Raw genomic sequence first — 21,004 nt, 5'->3', positions numbered from 1 at the left:
CAAAAGTGGCCCTAAGAGGGAAGTATATAGAAATATAGGTCTACATCAAAAGTCAAGAAAAATCTCAAACAACTTAATCTTATACCTAAAGGAAGTAGAAAAAGAGCAATAAACAAAGCCTAAAGCCAGCAGTAGGAAGGCAATCAGAGAAATTAGAACAGAAATAAATAACATAGAAACTAAAAAAATAATACAACAGATCAATAAAACCAGGAGATGTTTCTCTGAAAAAACTAGTATAATTGATAAATCCATAGCCAGACTTATCAAAAAGAAAAGAGAAAGGACCCAAGTAAATAAAATCACAAATGAGAGGAGAAATAACAACACAGAAATGCAAACACTTGTAACAGAATATTATAAAAAACTATATGCCAACAAATTGGACAACTGAGAAGAAATGGATAAATTCCTATAAACATATAAATTACCAAAATGAAACATAATGACATAGAAGACTTGAACAGATTGATAACCAGCAAAGAAATTGAATCAGTAATCAAAAAATCCCAACAAACAAAAGTCCAGGGCCAGATGGCTTCACAGGAGAATTCTACCAAACATTTAAAGAAGAGTTAATATCTATCCTTCTCAAACTATTCCAAAAAATATAAAGGGAAGGAAAACTTCCAAATACATTTTATGAGGCCAGAATTACTCTGATACCAAAATCAGATAAAGACTCTACTAAAAAAAGAGAACTACAGGCCAATATCCCTGATGAATATGGATGCAAAAATTCTCAACAAAATACTAGCAAACTGAATCCAACAATACATTAAAAAAAATCATTCACCATAATCAAGTGGGATTTATTTATGGTTTGCAACAGTGGTTCAGTATTCACAAATCCAGCAATGTGATACACCATATTAGTAAAAGAAAGGATAAGAACTATATGATCGTTTAGATGCAGAAAATGCAGTCAACAAAGTACAACATCCATTCATGATAAAAACCCTCAACAAAGTAGGTTTAGAGGGAACATACCTCAACATAGTTTTTTTTTAATTATGATTTCTTCATATTAGCCTTCTTAACTATATTATCTATTTATATTTTTTATTATCTATTTTTTAAATTTATGATGAAAATAAGGCTTACACTTGCCTAGTTCCAAAAGTTGAGACTCAGCCATTCAAAACAAACCAGTCTGGGGGAGATACTTTTCCCTCTCCAACAATACAGCGAAAGAAAAATATGAGTGGGACACTTTTCTTCCTCTGCAGAGTGACTCATGGGCCAAAAATATTTATAGCCACTCTTCTATGCCTCTCAATGCAAATGTCCTTGTGAATTCAGCTTCAGTTGTTAGTAGAAAGAACTATATTTAGAAATCTTAGTTTTAATGATAAATTATATGGTTTCTCAAGTAACATGATTTTTGAGTGTGGGTAAAGTATTTGGGATATTTGGAGTAAAGATTTTAATTTTAAAATATTACAACTTATAGTACTTTTCTAAATATTCCTTATTTATTTCCCAAATTCTTCTGATATTGGAGTACCATGTTTTTAACTTTTTAGAAGTGTTTTAACCAGTTACTCAGTAAATATTTTTTCCCTAGAGAACAGGCAGCATTTTGATCCTAATAATGTGAGGTGTTGTAGACTCCATATGGCACCAGTTCGTGCCAGAAATAAAATATCATCACTCTCTTTTTTTTTTTTTTTTTTAATTTTTTTTCAACGTTTTTTATTTATTTTTGGGACAGAGAGAGACAGAGCATGAACGGGGGAGGGGCAGAGAGAGAGGGAGACACAGAATCAGAAACAGGCTCCAGGCTCTGAGCCATCAGCCCAGAGCCGGACGCGGGGCTCGAACTCACGGACCGCAAGATCGTGACCTGGCTGAAGTCGGACGCTTAACCGACTGCGCCACCCAGGCGCCCCTCATCACTCTCTTTAAATACACTATGAATGCTTTACGATTTCAGCCTATTAACCATAAAACACTCTTTAAAAATCAACCAAGGCCACTAATTAGAGATGTTGACTAGTTTAAAGTTGAAGGAATACTTGTTTGGAAACTAAAAAAGGAAAATGTGCAACTGAAAACATACTAATTTGATTTCCTAATACTCTACTTAATTAATCACATTTACAAATTCAAGCTATTTCTTTCTTGGTCCTTTTGATGTTTTGATTTTCAATTAACTAATACATAGATATTTTAGTATTTGCATATTAATTAGGGGTATTATAGTTTTCTCCCAATGATAATTATAAAAGTAAAAGAAAATAGAGCAAATAGTTATCTATAGAGATAGAAAGAGGGACAAAGATGGAAAGCCAGTGTGTCTTCACTTCCTGGGAATAATATTCCTTAAAATTTTCGTAGAACTAGATATGGATGAAGCAGGCTATAATTCCATGTGTTATGAAGATTCCCTTTGATTACATTGTAATACAAGCATTCCTCTATGTCAAAGACCTTATACTGTTCATCTTTGTAACTCAGGGCCTGACACAGCATCTAGCACACATAAAAATCTTGATAAATGTTTCCTGAATATCCTTCCAGCTTCTGAGTTGGCCCAGGCATTCCAAGATGGCCTCCAAGATTCCTGTCTTCTGCTGTACTTCTCTGTGTATTATCCTTTCCCAGAAATGTAGGTAGGACTTGTGAATATGAGAGGATAATCACTTCTGTGATTACATTACATAGGACTCCACTCTAACAAACTGGAAGAGAATCTGCAGTTGGGCTTTAGTTAGGAAACAAGCTGCCATGTTGTTAAAGGCCCACATGTATAGGACCTGAGAGTAGCTTCTAGGAACTGAGAGCCATTGTGACCAACAGTCAGAAAGAAAATGAGGATAACTTTAAGGAATTGAATTATGCCAACAACCTGAATGAGCTTGCGGAGGACCCCAAACTACAGATAAGAACACATTTTAGCTGACAACTTTGATTTTGGCTTTTGCAAGACTCTGAGCAGAAAACCCAGCTGTGCCCTGCTTGGACTTGTGATCAAACTGAGATAATAAATGTGTGTTCTTTTAAGCCACTAAGTTTGTGGTAATATGTTACACAGCAATAGACAAAGAATGTAAAGTTTTTTTGAATAATGTGTGTTGTTTAAAATGTATAGAATGGTTTATGCATGGCGACAATGACTAATGAATATTTACATCAAATACTCTGATTCCATAGTTACAGAGTTGGATTTGCGAAAGTAGGATGGTTCAGACTAAGAGCAATAAAGGGTTAGGAAAATGATAGTTTTCCATGTTGAGTAGGTCCAAACTGTCCATGTATGTGTTACCTATTGTTCGTACACTGGTAGATCATGGTTCAATGAATATTAATAATAAAATAGGGTAGAAATATAGAAAAGAGTAACAGATTAAATTTATTACTAATTTATTTTACATTAAACCATATGACTATAGCATTTACTAAGAAAAAAGAACACTGTTGACTTTAAAATACTCAAAGTATGTGTAAATTCACATTTGAAATAATGTTAAAATAACACTTAAATGGAATAACTTTGCAAAAGAGTTTAGTTCAATGTCAGACACATCAAAGCCACCTAAAAATTGTAGCTTCTAATGATATTTCATAACATATCTTAAAATAACTACACATCCTGATTTTTTTGTTCTAAAACTGTGGATGCTGTGTCCACAGGTTATATTATTTCATAAGTATCAGGAAATCATTCCATTTAGTTCTGCTCTTTGACTGTTATTTAAACAACTTATGCTAAGGGCACGTGGGTTGCTTAGTCAGTTAAGAGTCCAACCTTGGCTCCAGTCATGATCTCATGGGTCATGAATTTAAACCCCACAGCAGGCTCTCTGCTGTCAGCACAGAGCCTGCTTAGGATCCTCTGTTCCCTTCTCTCTTTGCCCCTCCCCTGCTGCATATTTGTGTGCACTCACTCAGAAATAAAGATTAAAAAAGTAATTAAAAAAATTAAAAAACAACTTATGCTATTATTTTTAAATTTTTTTCTGAAGTAACTTTAATGTTGATACCATTTGCATGGAAAGGATTTGATTCTAACCTCAAGCATCTGAATAATGAATGAACATTTTTCTGATACAAAGTGATATGACACCCCACTAATGTCATGGGTGCACACTTCTACTGAGCAGTTTGTTGAATTTGCTGTATTTAAACTTAATATAGAATATCATGAAAATAAGAATCATCTAATACAAATAAATAAATCAGAGAGATTGTTTTACTTGCCTTGGGTTATTATAAGCACTAATTATACTTTGAAATTTGCCTGATTTATAACCCCCCAAAATAATCATGTATCAAGAAATATTAAAATGGTATGCCATATAATGCAACAGCTCATAAACATACAGTTATGTATGACTGTCTATACAATGAAAAAATTGTTTATTTTGGCTAAGTTAAAAGGTTTCCTTGTTACCTTTCCCTATTTTTTTAAATATGCAAATAAAGCAATATTCCACGTATGTAAATAGACTCACAGCAGAAATTAAAGGAATTTTAGCAGGAGTTTTGCTTTTGATTTTGAATGTTATACTTGGTTATATAATATTTATATAACGGAGTTAGGGGGCAAGTCATACCTAAATGAAATGACACAACGTCCATTTTCATAAGAAACAACAAACTGTCAACTTGCTCTGTCCTGGAGATTGAACATTTTCTGGAAATTGAATTCTAGGTAAGTAATAGAATGAAGAATCAGTAATGGGACATATCACAGGAGAAAAGTCTATAAATCAGAGCAAGTTTCCCCCAGAGAGAAGAATGGAAGCAAACTAAGAAAAAGCTAGGAGTCTAAATTTGGAAACAAAAGGAATCTAAAATTTTTGGAGATAATACAAAACCAAATTTGAAAATAGGTGCTCAAGTTTTCAAACATTTATAGTTGTTTCATTTGCATAAACTTCATGTAGTCTTACCAGTAGTTACTTTAGTATACTAACTGCTGTTGTAGACACTGGGTCTGGAGTTCTCTCTTTTCCAGCAAGACAGTGAACGCAGGATTGAAATGCAAGAGAGGCTAATGTCTGGGAGGAGACAAGAGTCCCAAGTAAGGGTCCTTGCTCCGTTTTTTTTTTTTTTTTTTTGGATCAGAAGGCTTACAAGCGTGATGGACATGCACAAAGAGACAATGAAATCGAGAACATTAACTCATGGACGTGAGGGAAAGGGGGTTTTGAAGATATGTGATGTTAGGGGTTTGGGTCAATACAAAATAAAGTCCTAGTGCCAGGCAGCTGGTTGTTTATTGCAGGCATGAGGTACCACATCTGTTTAATTAGCTAGCCTAGGGGATAAGACAGACAGAGCTTGCTACCTCAGGGTCAGCAAGGCACCTTTCTTTTGCTAATTAGCTCCACTCTGGGCAACTTTGCCCTGCTGCCATCTATAGCCTTGTTTACCTGTTTACCTATTTTGGTCCTTCCTTCCTATGAAAGCAGCTTTCTGCTATTGTACTAAGTTGGGGGGTGTTTCCTCCCTGAATACCTAATCTTGTTTACCTAATTTTGGATGTTTCCATCTTGAGATTTCCTATTCCTATACCTTTGTCCAATACTGGGGGCCTTTGCCCTGTTTACCTAATCTATTTTACCTAATCTTGGCTGTGTACATCCTGTGGCTTTCTATTTCTTTATGTCTTGTTAACCCATTGGTGCAAGCTTAGGGAATTCCTAAGCTTATGCCCCACATCTACTTTAGAAAATGTTCTCTCTGTCTTACTGTTATGTTAATCTATTTTGTCCTTATCAGTTCAGGGTCCCACCAGGTTGCATAAAATAGATGAGTGGAGGCATAATTTTAACACTCACCATTGTCACAAGACTATAATTCATATTTTCAATCTTAGCTAGTTGGCACAGTCTTTGATTCTTGAAACTTAAAACAACAAAAGCCTAAATGTATAGGATCTTGTACAAAGCAGATCACTTAGGCAAAGAATCTCAACTATTACAGACTGTATAAGACAATATTATATGTCTTCTTCAAATTCACTAGAGAAAAATGCCAGCTCTGAATTATGAATTAACTTTCCAGACTTACTCCATGAATGTAGAGCAGTAATTCTGGGCATAGGACTAGAAATAGGTAATGGGACATCATTAACACACAGACCTTGTGATTGGCCTCATCACAAATGAGGAACTGAGAGATATAGCCCAACACTCATGCATTTTAGAAAAGAACAGTAATTTTTAATGGACTATGTTTGTAAATATCAACTTTATAATAACAAAGTAAAGGCATAAGACATTAATTCAAAGCATGCATTAAATTTTAGGACTTACCTCTTGACTTCATCTAACTTTAAAAAATTATGTATTCTTCCTTAATAATTTATAAATTTGTAGAAACCTTTGCCTATCCCATAGCCATGGCAGGACTTGTTGTGAAGTTCTGAAACTTTTCAGTGTTACTAATTATTTTGTTTATATTCTACTATTTATAAAGTGAATTCAAATAATTTAATTCATTTTGATAATATTTTTACATGTTGGCTTGTTCAATTTCAGGGGTCATTAGAGTTATAACCTTCTTGCATCCTATCCTCAGTTGAAAATGGAACTGAAAAGTAATGATCCTGAACCTAACAATTATGTGAAACCTCTTTGTTTTTTTGAATGTATTTTTATCCACCATAGAAGACCTTTCCTCTTCCTCTCAGTGTTTCTCAGAATGTGTTATGTATACATGCATTGCTGTGTAAGATAATGGCAGGCAGTCCATTGATAATCACTTATACTTGTAATGTTTATATATTTAAAAAATAACTTCAGAAAAAATATATTGAATCCATGATTTCAAGGACATCATAGCTTAAGACAAACATAAAAATTTTTAAGTGAGTAACTTTAATATTGAATTAAACTTCATAAATAATAATACATAAATATGACATAATTCTACATAAATAATAGTACAGTATTTATTTATGACAGTAAAATCATATAAATTATAAGAGAATAAAGACTGAAAAACGTTATTCTACATGTCTGGACTATTGGAAGTTCTCCATCTAATTTGTGGTCATCCACCAGGTTACTTTTTTAGAAGCTGAGAAGACAGTACCATTCTAATTCTTATGCATAATTTGGAGGGCCAGAATGGTAACATGGAAAGGGGATTGAGTTCCAGCTCTGAGAGTTGTTAGATGTGTGTAGGATTGAAGGATAATTAATGCTCTCAAGCAATTCTTGTAAATCTAAGAAATCAAACAAATACATGAAATAATTCAGCTTGTTTTAAAGTACTCAACTACTGCATACCAACAATCATATTATCTAATACCTTACAAATTAAAATATCATGTCTTGAATCAATTACATATTTCAAATTGAAACCACTAATCTTGTAGAAAAAAAAAAGAATTATACTTCAGTTATGCACCTCTGAAGGATACCCCACCAGATTATCTGAAATCAACTCTTTCATTGTCTTTGAGCTATTTTGCAAGGCTGTAACTTGCAGGTAATCATTATGCTCTGAATGTTTGTGTCTCCCCACCCCCAAATTCATGTACTGAAACCTAATCCCCAAGGTGATGTATTAGGAGGTAGGGCCTTTAAGAGGTGATTAGGTCATGAGGGCAGAGTCCTCATGAGTGGAATTAGTGCCCTTATAAAAGCAGCTTGAAATAGTGCCCCTGCCTTTTCCACAATGTGAAGTTACAAAGAAAATATGCCTATCTAGATAGCTGATGCCTTGATATTATTTCCAATATGAAGTTTACTGTGCAAAATAAATTTCTATTGTTTATAAGCTACTCAGTTTATGGTATATTTGTTATAAGAGCCCAAATAGAGTAAGACGGCAACTGATAGTAATAACGGGTAATTGTGTATAGACATGCAAATTCTGTTCTGCCCTACAGAGGTACAATGTCTTCCCTCCCTAGAAAAAAGCAGTTTTTACATATTTCTTATCTATAAATATGCTTGTCTTTGGATTTTTGAACTAATTATAATATCTATCTGAGCCTCTCATGACTAAGGATTAGAATAAAATCTTTAACATATGTGCATTTTTGTATCTGTATAAGAGTCTTGGTTTTGTCTGTTTTGAAAATCGTCTTTTAACTAGCTATTGTCTACTTCAACCTCAAGATCACAGAGATTATCGCTATAAATACAAAATTTATTCTCAGAAATACAACAGAATATTTAAACAGTGGCTTAAATCAGTGGTTCTCAAATTTTAGTGTGCTTGAGAATTATTGAGATGTATAAGGGCATATACAAATAAAATAAGGGGCTTAATTCTCCTTGTTCAAGGTAATGGAAGAGACTTCTCTCCCTTTCCCTTTTCTGAGAGCATTTATTTTAGAAAACTTGTAAATATGAGGGTTTTTTTCTTCTGTCTTTTTTAAATGTATATGAAATCTTTTTTACAAGCTAATAAACCTGTTGCTAACTCTAAGATCAGGAGTCCCTTTCCTTGAGCTACCTCTTTGAAATGTAATCACCAAGTAAGATAGCATCTTATCTTCCAGTTTCTGTGGGAGTATTAGAGCCTAAATTTGATAGGAGCCTTGTTCCAAAACTATCACTTGTCATAAAAACTGTGAGAAGTTTATTAAGCTTTTTGTTCATATTGAACATTCTTCCATGCCCATGGGGGATACTAAATTCATGCCTACTGAGCTCTTAATTTTGCAAACCAGTTTTTGTCAACCAGCCTAATTCAGTTAGGAAATATTTAACTATTAAGACCTCTTTTTTCCCTTCTCCCTCTTCTTTTTTCTTCCTTTCCCCCTCCTCTTTCCTCTTTTTATTCTCCCTTACACTGTCACTACTGGCTTCTAATGGGAACAAGCCTCAGAATAAACTCTGCCACACAGTATTTGTTAGCAAGCCAGCAAAATAATAATAATAATAATAATAATAATAATAATAATAATTCTAGAACCTATCTTGCAATAAACTGACTGAGAACCAAGCTGTCCATCATTTCTGGATTCTTGGAAAGCCTTTCGTGGAAGGTTCATCTGAGACAAAGTGACAATGGTCTGGTAATAAGACTCTGGTCGTCAGTTGTTGCAGTCAGATACTCCCAATGTACCCATGTATATGGGTACAAACATATAGTTAAATAAAAGCACACCAGCTTTGCCAGTGGAAGTTCTTCTCTCAAAGTCTCTAAGCTGGGGGATAAACCACTAGTTTTACCGATGGATAAACATTCTGATCGTTAGTAAGTTAGTAGTTCAGGTGTTGATGGAAGATAAAAATTAGCCGAAATACCTACAGGAGCTGCCTTTGGTGGTGGCCTTTTAGATTAAAGGACAGCAGATCACCCCCAGAGTGTGAATTCTTGATGCCTCAACTGCTGCCTCCAGGCCTCAATGGGATTTTAAAGTAAATTTCTTATACCATAACACGAGTTAATCATGCTTTCCCTGGACATTTTTAAAACTTTCAACATTGCCCCAATTTTTATCCTTTTCCCAACTTTTTATTGCCTGATTTGGAAAAGATGATAGTAAACATTCCTTAGTTATGAAGTAGCTAATTTTCCACTAAATTCATTTCTATTTTATCTGCTCCTACATTGGCCCCCGCCCCACGTTAATTTACCTTTTTTGGCGATGACTATTGTCTTATTGATCTCACCAGGCCAATTCACTCTTTAAAAGACACCTGCTTTGGCCTATACACATTTGATTTTGTCACTCTGGTAATTCTTAATTACTGGCTACAGTTAGAAATCTATATGCAGAGATTTCCAGGCTCATATTTAAGGAACAGGTTTTGCAAAGGGGTAAAAGGGAAAAAATGAGATCCCTGGTAAGTTAGTGGAAAGGCAAAAGCATCGACGGAGAGTGGGTGTCAGAAATGGAGGTGAAGACAGGCTGAAGGAGGTGGTGTGATAGAGCCAAAAGTTCAGGTGCCAGGTGCCAAAAATAATTTTACCTCTTAAAGAAATTGCTGACAGCTGCTTCTAGATTCACATTTCAATTAGGGACATAATTTTTTTTTAAAGTAAAAGCAGGAGGAAGAAATTAAATAAGCAATGCTACTTTCAGAGAAGTAGCATGCTAATAGTTTTATATCATGATTATGCAATTATGTTATTACTTTCAAATTGTATTTGATGACAGATGAAATAGAATTATTTTGTTGGTAATGGCTATCTGCAGTACAAAGGGATAAATACTCCAAATTTTTCCTGTTTTCCTTTATTGTGGGCACACTAAAGTGTACTCTTTGCTGTAACATATTTTTCAAAGAAGACAAAATGGTAAGAGGACTATCCTTTGTTCACTTAATGTGAATAATTGAAACTGGTTTAAAGGTTCTTTGTATAAAAGACAACATATTATGCAGTGAGCAATTTGAATAAAAATTAATGTAATTTTTACTAATTTCTGAGTTTTATAACAGCATTCTTATTGAAAAATATGTATGGCAATCCCAGCCTGCAGACCTAAATAAATAGAATTATTTATTAGTGGGGAAAATAATATCCTTGTGGTACTTTGTTGAAATTAAGAGAGGGCTGAATGCTGATTTTTCTCTTTTGCTTTGTCATTAATTAAAACAGAACCACCATTTTCTTCTCTAATTATATAACAGCAACTTTTATTTTATTTATTTATTTTTTTTTTGTAATTTTCTTTTTTATTTATTTATTCATTTATTTATTTATTTATTTATTTATTTTTTAATATATGAAATTTACTGTCAAATTGGTTTCCATACAACACCCAGTGCTCATCCCAAAAGGTGCCCTCCTCAATACCCATCACCCACCCTGCCCTCCCTCCCACCCCCCATCAACCCTCAGTTTGTTCTCAGTTTTTAACAGTCTCTTATGCTTTGGCTCTCTCCCACTCTAACCTCTTTTTTTTTTTTTTTTTTTCCCTTCCCCTCCCCCATGGGTTTCTGTTACGTTTCTCAGGATCCACATAAGAGTGAAACCATATGGTATCTGTCTTTCTCTGTATGGCTTATTTCACTTAGCATCACACTCTCCAGTTCCATCCACGTTGCTACAAAAGGCCATATTTCATTTTTTCTCATTGCCATGTAGTATTCCATTGTGTATATAAACCACAATTTCTTTATCCATTCATCAGTTGATGGACATTTAGGCTCTTTCCATAATTTGGCTATTGTTGAGAGTGCTGCTATAAACATTGGGGTACAAGTGCCCCTATGCATCAGTACTCCTGTATCCCTTGGATAAATTCCTAGCAGTGCTATTGCTGGGTCATAGGGTAGGTCTATTTTTAATTTTCTGAGGAACCTCCACACTGCTTTCCAGAGCGGCTGCACCAATTTGCATTCCCACCAACAGTGCAAGAGGGTTCCCGTCCCTCCACATCCTCTCCAGCATCTATAGTCTCCTGATTTCTTCATTTTGGCCACTCTGACTGGCGTGAGGTGGTATCTGAGTGTGGTTTTGATTTGTATTTCCCTGATGAGGAGCGACGTTGAACATCTTTTCATGTGCCTGTTGGCCATCCGGATGTCTTCTTTAGAGAAGTGTCTATTCATGTTTTCTGCCCATTTCTTCACTGGGTTATTTGTTTTTCGGGTGTGGAGTTTGATGAGCTCTTTATAGATTTTGGATACTAGCCCTTTGTCCGATGTGACATTTGCAAATATCTTTTCCCATTCCGTTGGTTGCCTTTTAGTTTTGTTGGTTGTTTCCTTTGCTGTGCAGAAGCTTTTTATCTTCATAAGGTCCCAGTAATTCACTTTTGCTTTTAATTCCCTTGCCTTTGGGGATGTGCCGAGTAAGAGATTGCTACGGCTGAGGTCAGAGAGGTCTTTTCCTGCTTTCTCCTCTAAGGTTTTGATGGTTTCCTGTCTCACATTCAGGTCCTTTATCCATTTTGAGTTTATTTTTGTGAATGGTGTGAGAAAGTGGTCTAGTTTCAACCTTCTGCATGTTGCTGTCCAGTTCTCCCAGCACCATTTGTTAAAGAGACTGTCTTTTTTCCATTGGATGTTCTTTCCTGCTTTGTCAAAAATGAGTTGGCCATACGTTTGTGGGTCTAGTTCTGGGGTTTCTATTCGATTCCATTGGTCTATGTGTCTGTTTTTATGCCAATACCATGCTGTCTTGATGATGACAGCTTTGTAGTAGAGGCTAAAGTCTGGGATTGTGATGCCTCCTGCTTTGGTCTTCTTCTTCAAAATTACTTTGGCTATTCGGGGCCTTTTGTGGTTCCATATGAATTTTAGGATTGCTTGTTCTAGTTTCAAGAAGAATGCTGGTGCAATTTTGATTGGGATTGCATTGAATGTGTAGATAGCTTTGGGTAGTATTGACATTTTGACAATATTTATTCTTCCAATCCATGAGCAGGGAATGTCTTTCCATTTCTTTATATCTTCTTCAATTACCTGCATAAGCTTTCTATAGTTTTCAGCATACAGATCTTTTACATCTTTGGTTAGATTTATTCCTAGGTATTTTATGCTTCTTGGTGCAATTGTGAATGGGATCAGTTTCTTTATTTGTCTTTCTGTTGCTTCATTGTTAGTGTATAAGAATGCAACTGATTTCTGTACATTGATTTTGTATCCTGCAACTTTGCTGAATTCATGTATCAGTTCTAGCAGACTTTTGGTGGAGTCTATCGGATTTTCCATGTATAATATCATGTCATCTGCAAAAAGCGAAAGCTTGACTTCATCTTTGCCAATTTTGATGCCTTTGATTTCCTTTTGTTGTCTGATTGCTGATGCTAGAACTTCCAGCACTATATTAAACAACAGCGGTGAGAGTGGGCATCCCTGTCGTGTTCCTGATCTCAGGGAAAAAGCTCTCAGTTTTTCCCCATTGAGGATGATGTTAGCTGTGGGCTTTTCATAAATGGCTTTTATGATCTTTAAGTATGTTCCTTCTATCCCGACTTTCTCAAGGGTTTTTATTAAGAAAGGGTGCTGGATTTTGTCAAAGGCCTTTTCTGCATCGATTGACAGGATCATATGGTTCTTCTCTTTTTTTTTTGTTAATGTGATGTATCACGTTGATCGATTTGCGAATGTTGAACCAGCCCTGCATCCCAGGAATGAATCCCACTTGATCATGGTGAATAATTCTTTTTATATGCTGTTGAATTCGATTTGCTAGTATCTTATTGAGAATTTTTGCATCCATATTCATCAGGGATATTGGCCTGTAGTTCTCTTTTTTTACTGGGTCTCTGTCTGGTTTAGGAATCAAAGTAATACTGGCTTCATAGAATGAGTCTGGAAGTTTTCCTTCCCTTTCTATTTCTTGGAATAGCTTGAGAAGGATAGGTATTATCTCTGCTTTAAACGTCTGGTAGAACTCCCCTGGGAAGCCATCTGGTCCTGGACTCTTATTTGTTGGGAGATTTTTGATAACCGATTCAATTTCTTCACTGGTTATGGGTCTGTTCAAGCTTTCTATTTCCTTCTGATTGAGTTTTGGAAGAGTGTGGGTGTTTAGGAATTTGTCCATTTCTTCAAGGTTGTCCAATTTGTTGGCATATAATTTTTCATAGTATTCCCTGATAATTGTTTGTATCTCTGAGGGATTGGTTGTAATAATTCCATTTTCATTCATGATTTTATCTATTTGGGTCATCTCCCTTTTCTTTTTGAGAAGCCTGGCTAGAGGTTTGTCAATTTTGTTTATTTTTTCAAAAAACCAACTCTTGGTTTCGTTGATCTGCTCTACCGTTTTTTTAGATTCTATATTGTTTATTTCTGCTCTGATCTTTATGATTTCTCTTCTTCTGCTGGGTTTAGGCTGCCTTTGCTGTTCTGCTTCTATTTCCTTTAGGTGTGCTGTTAGATTTTGTATTTGGGATTTTTCTGGTTTCTTGAGATAGGCCTGGATTGCAATGTATTTTCCTCTCAGGACTGCCTTCGCTGCGTCCCAAAGAGTTTGGATTGTTGTATTTTCATTTTTGTTTGTTTCCATATATTTTTAAATTTCTTCTCTAATTGCCTGGTTGACCCACTCATTCGTTAGTAGGGTGTTCTTTAACCTCCATGCTTTTGGAGGTTTTCCAGACTTTTTCCTGTGGTTGATTTCAAGCTTCATAGCATTGTGGTCTGAAAGTATGCATGGTATAATTTCAATTCTTGTAAACTTATGAAGGGCTGTTTTGTGACCCAGTATATGACCTATCTTGGAGAATGTTCCATGTGCACTTGAGAAGAAAGTATATTCTGTTGCTTTGGGATGCAGAGTTCTAAATATATCTGTCAAGTCCATCTGATCCAATGTATCATTCAGGGCCCTTGTTTCTTTATTGACTGTGTGTCTAGATGATCTATCCATTTCTGTAAGTGGTGTGTTAAAGTCCCCTGCAATGACCACATTCTTATCAATAAGGTTGCTTATGTTTATGAGTAACTGTTTTATATATCTGGGGGCTCCGGTATTTGGCGCATAGACATTTATAATTGTTAGCTCTTCCTGATGGATAGACCCTGTAATTATTATATAATGCCCTTCTTCATCTCTTGTTACAGCCTTTAATTTAAAGTCTAGTTTGTCTGATATAAGTATGGCTACTCCAGCTTTCTTTTGGCTTCCAGTAGCATGATAAATAGTTCTCCATCCCCTCACTCTCAATCTAAAGGTGTCCTCAGATCTAAAATGAGTCTCTTGTAGACAGCAAATAGATGGGTCTTGTTTTTTTATCCATTCTGATACCCTATGTCTTTTGGTTGGCGCATTTAATCCATTTACATTCAGTGTTATTATAGAAAGATACGGGTTTAGAGTCATTGTGATGTCTGTATGTTTTATGCTTGTAGTGATGTCTCTGGTACTTTGTCTCACAGGATCCCCCTTAGGATCTCTTGTAGGGCTGGTTTCGTGGTGACAAATTCCTTCAGTTTTTGTTTGTTTGGGAAGACCTTTATCTCTCCTTCTATTCTAAATGACAGACTTGCTGGATAAAGGATTCTCGGCTGCATATTTTTTCTGTTTAGCACACTGAAGATATCGTGCCAAGCCTTTCTGGCCTGCCAAGTTTCAAAGGAGAGGTCAGTCACGAGTCTTATAGGTCTCCCTTTATATGTGAGCGCACGTTTATCCCTTGCTGCTTTCAGAATTTTCTCTTTATCCTTGTATTTTGCCAGTTTCACTATGATATGTCATGCAGAAGATCGATTCAAGTTACGTCTGAAGGGAGTTCTCTGTGCCTCTTGGATTTCAATGCCTTTTTCCTTCCCCGGTTCAGGGAATTTCTCAGCTATAATTTCTTCAAGTACCCCTTCAGCACCTTTCCCTCTCTCTTCCTCCTGTGGGATACCAATTATGCGTATATTATTTCTTTTTAGTGTATCACTTAGTTCTCTAATTTTCCCCTCATACTCCTGGATTTTTTTATCTCTCTTTCTTTCAGCTTCCTCTTTCTCCATAACTTTATCTTCTAGTTCACCTATTCTCTCCTCTGCCTCTTCAATCCGAGCCGTGGTGGTTTCCATTTTGTTTTGCATTTCGTTTAAAGCGTTTTTCAGCTCCTCGTGACTGTTCCTTAGTCCCTTGATCTCTGTAGCAAGAGATTCTCTGCTGTCCTGTATACTGTTTTCAAGCCCAGCGATTAATTTTATGACTATTATTCTAAATTCACTTTCTGTTATATTATTTAAATCCTTTTTGATCAGTTCATTAGCTGTTGTTATTTCCTGGAGATTCTTCTGAGGGGAATTCTTCCGTTTGGTCATTTTGGATAGTCCCTGGAGCGGTGAGGACCTGCAGGGCACTTCCCCCGTGCTGTGGTGTATAACTGGAGTTGGTGGGTGGGGCCGCAGTCCGACCTGATGTCTGCCCCCAGCCCACCGCTGGGGCCACAGTCAGACTGGTGAGTGCCTTCTCTTCCCCTCTCCTAGGGGCGGGATTCACTGTGGGGTGGCGTGGCTCGTCTGGGCTACTTGCACACTGCCAGGCTTGTGGTGCTGGGGATCTGGCGTATTAGCTGGGGTGGGTAGGCAAGGTGCACAGGGGCAGGAGGGGCAGGCTTAGCTCGCTTCTCCTTAGGTGATCCACTTCAGGAGGGGCCCTGTGGCAGCGGGAGGGAGTCAGATCCGCTGCCGGAGGTTTGGCTCCGCAGAAGCACAGAGTTGGGTGTTTGCGCGGAGCGAGCAAGTTCCCTGGCAGGAACTGGTTCTCTTTGGGATTTTGGCTGGGGGGTGGGCGGGGGAGATGGCGCTGGCGAGCGCCTTTGTTCCCCGCCAAGCTGAGCTCTGCCGTCCGGGGGCTCAGCAGCTCTCCCTCCCTTTGTCCTCCAGCCTTCCCGCTTTCTGAGCAGAGCTGTTAACTTATGACCTCCCAGACGCTAAGTCGCGCTTGCTGTCGGAACACAGTCCGTCCGGCCCCTCCGCTTTTGCCAGCCCGACTCGGGGGCTCAACAGCAACTTTTAATACCAGATGATTAAAATCTGACAAAAGAAAAAGTATTTCATAACCAATTCTGTTAGAAAATAGCTTTTTGTTGGCAAATACAAATGAAAAATCATGGAAAGTGTTAAAGTGGGGGGTAGGACTTTATACAGACTGAAACTAAAGCCTAAAACCTGGAATTTTCATTATGGGTGCAAAACCTTTTAAATTAAGTTGCTCGAGCCTCCATTGTTTTTATCTAGGGTCCTTTCTCCAATAAACAGACAAAAATAATGTTGGTCAATTTTTCTCTGTATTGGTTCTAATAGATACGCTGACACATTCCTGATTAAAAGACATTGTATAATAACAAATATTTTTCTTTTTTCCCTGCATCCAGGGCAGATAATACAATGGCAAGCAGTTGATTTGTATAATTAGTGCTGAAATAATATGAAAAGGGATAATGGATACAAAGGGATAGGTAGTTCAATAGAATGATACTAATTTAATTATGGATCAATTTTCTAAATTATAAAAGAAATAATTGCACTTTATAGAAAATTCACAGCATCAAAAGTATAAAAAATACCAAAATGTTAGCATGAATCTAACATATAAGTGCTAACAATATTTTTATGTATTTTCTCTTCATATGAGTGTATCTGTAGAATATAGGTATAAATAGAAAATCTTATCAGATACATATGTATGATATATATATATAATATATATACGCACACAAGCATAAAAATATAAGCAATCTTCAAAACCATGATTTTACCTCTTAATTATTTCTTTCATATAGATTAAAGTGAAATAACTAAGTCAAGTAAATTTTTTTAATTTTTTTAAGTGTTTATTTAATTTTCAGAGACACAGAGCGCAAGAGAGGGAGAGACAGAGAGAGAGAAAGGGAGACACAGAATCTGAAGCAGGCTCCAGACTGAGATGTCAGCACAGAGCCAGATGCTGGGCTGGAACTCACAAACTGTGAGCTGATAGAACCACACAGACGCCCCGGTCAAGTAAATATTTTAAGGCTACTGATACATGTTGCCAAATTACTTTCAAGAAAGTTTGTACAATTTACTATCCAACCAGCAGTATCGGAGAGTGTTAAACAGTTATCTATACCATTTTAATCTTAATGTTACATGCAAACTATTTCAGAAAACTCAATGTGCATAATAATACCATTCTCTGATAGCAGATCCTTCAGAAAAAAAACCCCAAAAAACCATAATTTTCTTTAGAAAAGTTTCCAAGGGCGTCTGGGTGGCTCAGTCGGTTAAATGTACACCTTAAGCTCAGCTCATGATTCTGTGGTCCTTGGGTTTGAGCCCCATGTCACGCTCTGTGCCGACAGCTCAGAGACTGAAGCCTACTTAGGATTCTGTGTGTGTCTCTCTCTCTGCCTCTCTCCTGCTCATGCTATGTCTCTCTGTGTCTCAAAAAATAAATAAATGTTAAAGTTTTTTAAAGAAAAATTTTCCAGTATTTAAGAATCCTATATGTCAGGAAATGCTTTTGATTTGTTTGGAGGAATTCTAATTTTAATTTCCTAATTTTCTTTTTAAAATTCTATATCCACAGTTAAGAAAATCTATATATTACATTTGAATAAGATTAAAATTTTAATTATTCCCAGTACTACAGTTGCCACTGAATATACTTAACAGGGCATCAGATTACAAATTACCAAATTAGGTATTGTAGATCTTATCATTTAGAACTCTTTAGTGGTCATTAGTACTATTTAATAAATGTTTCTAGTTCTCCTATTTATGGGACACATCATAACACTGAACATCTTTGCTCTATGAAATTGGATGTCCCTAAGCAACTTGTGTTAGCCAATTAAATGTGAGCAGAAGTGAAAGATATATGTCTTTTAGATGGAAGCTTTAAAAGCCAGTGCTTGATTTACCACAAGTTTGAAATGAGGTCTCCATCAGCCTAGTTCCTACATGACTATCATTAGCAGAACTTCCCTGATGACCAAAATTGGACAGGAAGTGTGTGTAGGAAGTAAAATTTCATATAGCTAAATAACTGAATTTTTAAAGTTATTTCCTATAACACATAATACTTACCCTGGCTAATACACAAAGTGGCTTAAAATAGGGGGGGTTGCCTTGATAAGTGGGTTGAAGGAGCATTGAAGAAACTAATATTGGTAGTCTAGAAAAATATATTACAATTCATTACGCAATAGCAATACATTTAGAAAAATTCTCACAATTATTTGGAAAGGATACCTCCTATGAGAAATTGTTGAAAAAATAAATGTTGGTATTGTGTTTTAGTGGTTGGTAGCATTTGGGCAAGGGACCATGAGAAATAGTAGCTTGGAATAAAAAGAATAACTGGTTTACAGGCAAAGAAGAAAAGGAAAGTTCAGAAGTTTGGTGAATTGTAATATTGGAGTGTAGAACTCCTCCACAAATTTAATAAGTAGAAAATGAAATAGAGAACGCTAAGTTAAACTTAGCTTTGTTGCAAGGGTTAAGTCAAGGGTACATGCAGCACTTTTTTTTTAAACTTTGCTTTTAACGTTTATTCATTTTGGAGAGACAGAATGCGAATGTGGGGGGGGGGGGCGGTGCAGAGAGAGGGAGATACAAAATCTGAAGCAGGCTCCAGGCTCTGAGCTGTCAGCACAGAGCCGGAGGCAGGGTTCAAACTCACAAACTGTGAGATCATGACCTGAGCTGAAGTCAGATGCTTAACCTGAGCTGAAGTCGGATGCTTAACTGACTGAGCTACCCAGGCACCCGCCCTGCAGCATTCTTAAAACATGGTCTCAATTTCATTGACACTCCTTCCATTGAAAGATAAGGTGTCCTACCCCTCCTCTGCAATTTTGATGGGTTTGTGATCATTCCAGCCAAGACAGCATGGCACAAGGTATGCTATATGACCTGCAAGACCAGGTCAGAAGGCTCGCTGTTTGGAGGTCTCCCTTTGGAATGGCCCCTGCAGATCGCAGCCAATATAGTGTAAGAAGCCTAAGCCACAAAGACAAGCCAGGTGTTAGATATTCCATTAAACAATTCCACCTGAGCCAGCTTTTAAGCCCTCTTACCCCAAGAACTAGCCTTTTTTTTTTTTTAATGTGGTAAAACATGCATAACATAAAGTTCATCTGAACCATTTTTAAGTGTACAGTTCTATGGCATTTTGTACATTCACACGGTGTGCATCCATCCTGCCATCCATCCCCAAAACTTTTTCACCTTCTCAAATGCAAACTCTGTACCCAGGAAACAGGAAGTTTCCATTTTTCCCCTCTCACCAACCCTTGGCAACCACCACTGTACTTTCTATCAGCAGCCATCTTAAGCAGAGAAGGTATCTTGTAAAGGCATCCTTCAGCTCCAGTTGTTCCAGACCGGGATCATTTGAGTCTTTCCAGGTGAGGCTCCAAATACCTTGGAGTAGAGAATGGTCATCCCTGCTGTGCCTTTTCTGACTTCCTGACCCACAGAATCCCTGCTGTGCCTTTTCTGACTTCCTGACCCACAGAATCCATGGACATAATCAAATGGTTATTGTTTTATGCCACTAATTTAGGGATGCTTTGTTACACAGCAAAGACAATTGGAGCAGTGTAGCTGTCATAATCATTGTTAAAATTTCTGAAAGTATTAAAATGTCTCATGGTAAAGAACCATCTAAGGGTATGACATCTAGTAAAGTATTTTAACTGGACAAAATGGCTCAGTAAAAAGAGATTTAAGGTATACATTTTATTAAAATACCCACCTTTAAGTTAAAATAGAAAGGGGGGGTGGGAGATGAGAAATCTAAAAATAAATGGTACTTAGAACTCACTGCAGGCAAATAGATAAGGAAGTCATTGAGTTTTTAAAGAAGACTTTAAGGAAGATTTTAAAGAAGATTCTGAGATTTATGAATGAGATCTTTCATTGAAAATTTTTCCCATTTCTTTTAGGCGCAATCATTGTATAGGACCTTAGAGAGGGCACATTCTCCAATGCCCATTAGAGATGTAGCCAAGCACCATCAAGGAATGAAAGAACTTCCTAAAGGGCAAAGTCAAGGGTCAGGAGAACAGTGGAGGAGAGGACCCACCCACAGAAGAAGGGCTTAACTAAAGCACATGCTCCCACCTGCACAGCTGATTTCACCCTGTCTTCTGTAGCTCTCATCTTTCCTTTTCTGAACACAAGTGTTTATTGCATTGTCTTGCCCCTGTTATGCTCACACATCTTGGGTTTGGGGGTACATATAGCTTGCCCTTACAGTTTGTATGAACAAAAGGAGCCACCACTGGACCTAACGTAGAGACTACCACTCATCTATTATCCAGAGATCCTGAACTTTGAGCTCAATGCTGTAACCAAATGGAGTTTTGGGTTTTCTCTCTTGGGAAGGTGGTGAATGTATGTCACAGGCAAAGGGGAGTGAAATGAATATTTAGTGACTAGAAAGTTGAATTATTACTGCTGTTTTTCCAGTTCTCCTTTCTGAACACATGATAGGGATTGTGCTTTCTCCTTTTTTTTTTTAGAAATTTTTATTTTGTTTTATTTTATTTTTTAAGTAATTTCTACAGCCAACATGGGGCTCAAACTCACAACCCAGAGATCAAAAGTCCCATGCTCTAATGACTGACTGAGCCAGCCAGGCACTCCTTTATTCCTTTGAATTTAGATACACCTGTTTGATGTGTTTTGGCCAA

The sequence above is a fragment of the Neofelis nebulosa genome, chromosome 8 (assembly GCF_028018385.1).
Source record: "Neofelis nebulosa isolate mNeoNeb1 chromosome 8, mNeoNeb1.pri, whole genome shotgun sequence".
In the NCBI taxonomy this organism is placed as follows: Eukaryota; Metazoa; Chordata; class Mammalia; order Carnivora; family Felidae; genus Neofelis; species Neofelis nebulosa.
The sequence above is the reverse complement of the archived record's forward strand: the minus strand, read 5'-3'. Positions refer to the sequence as shown.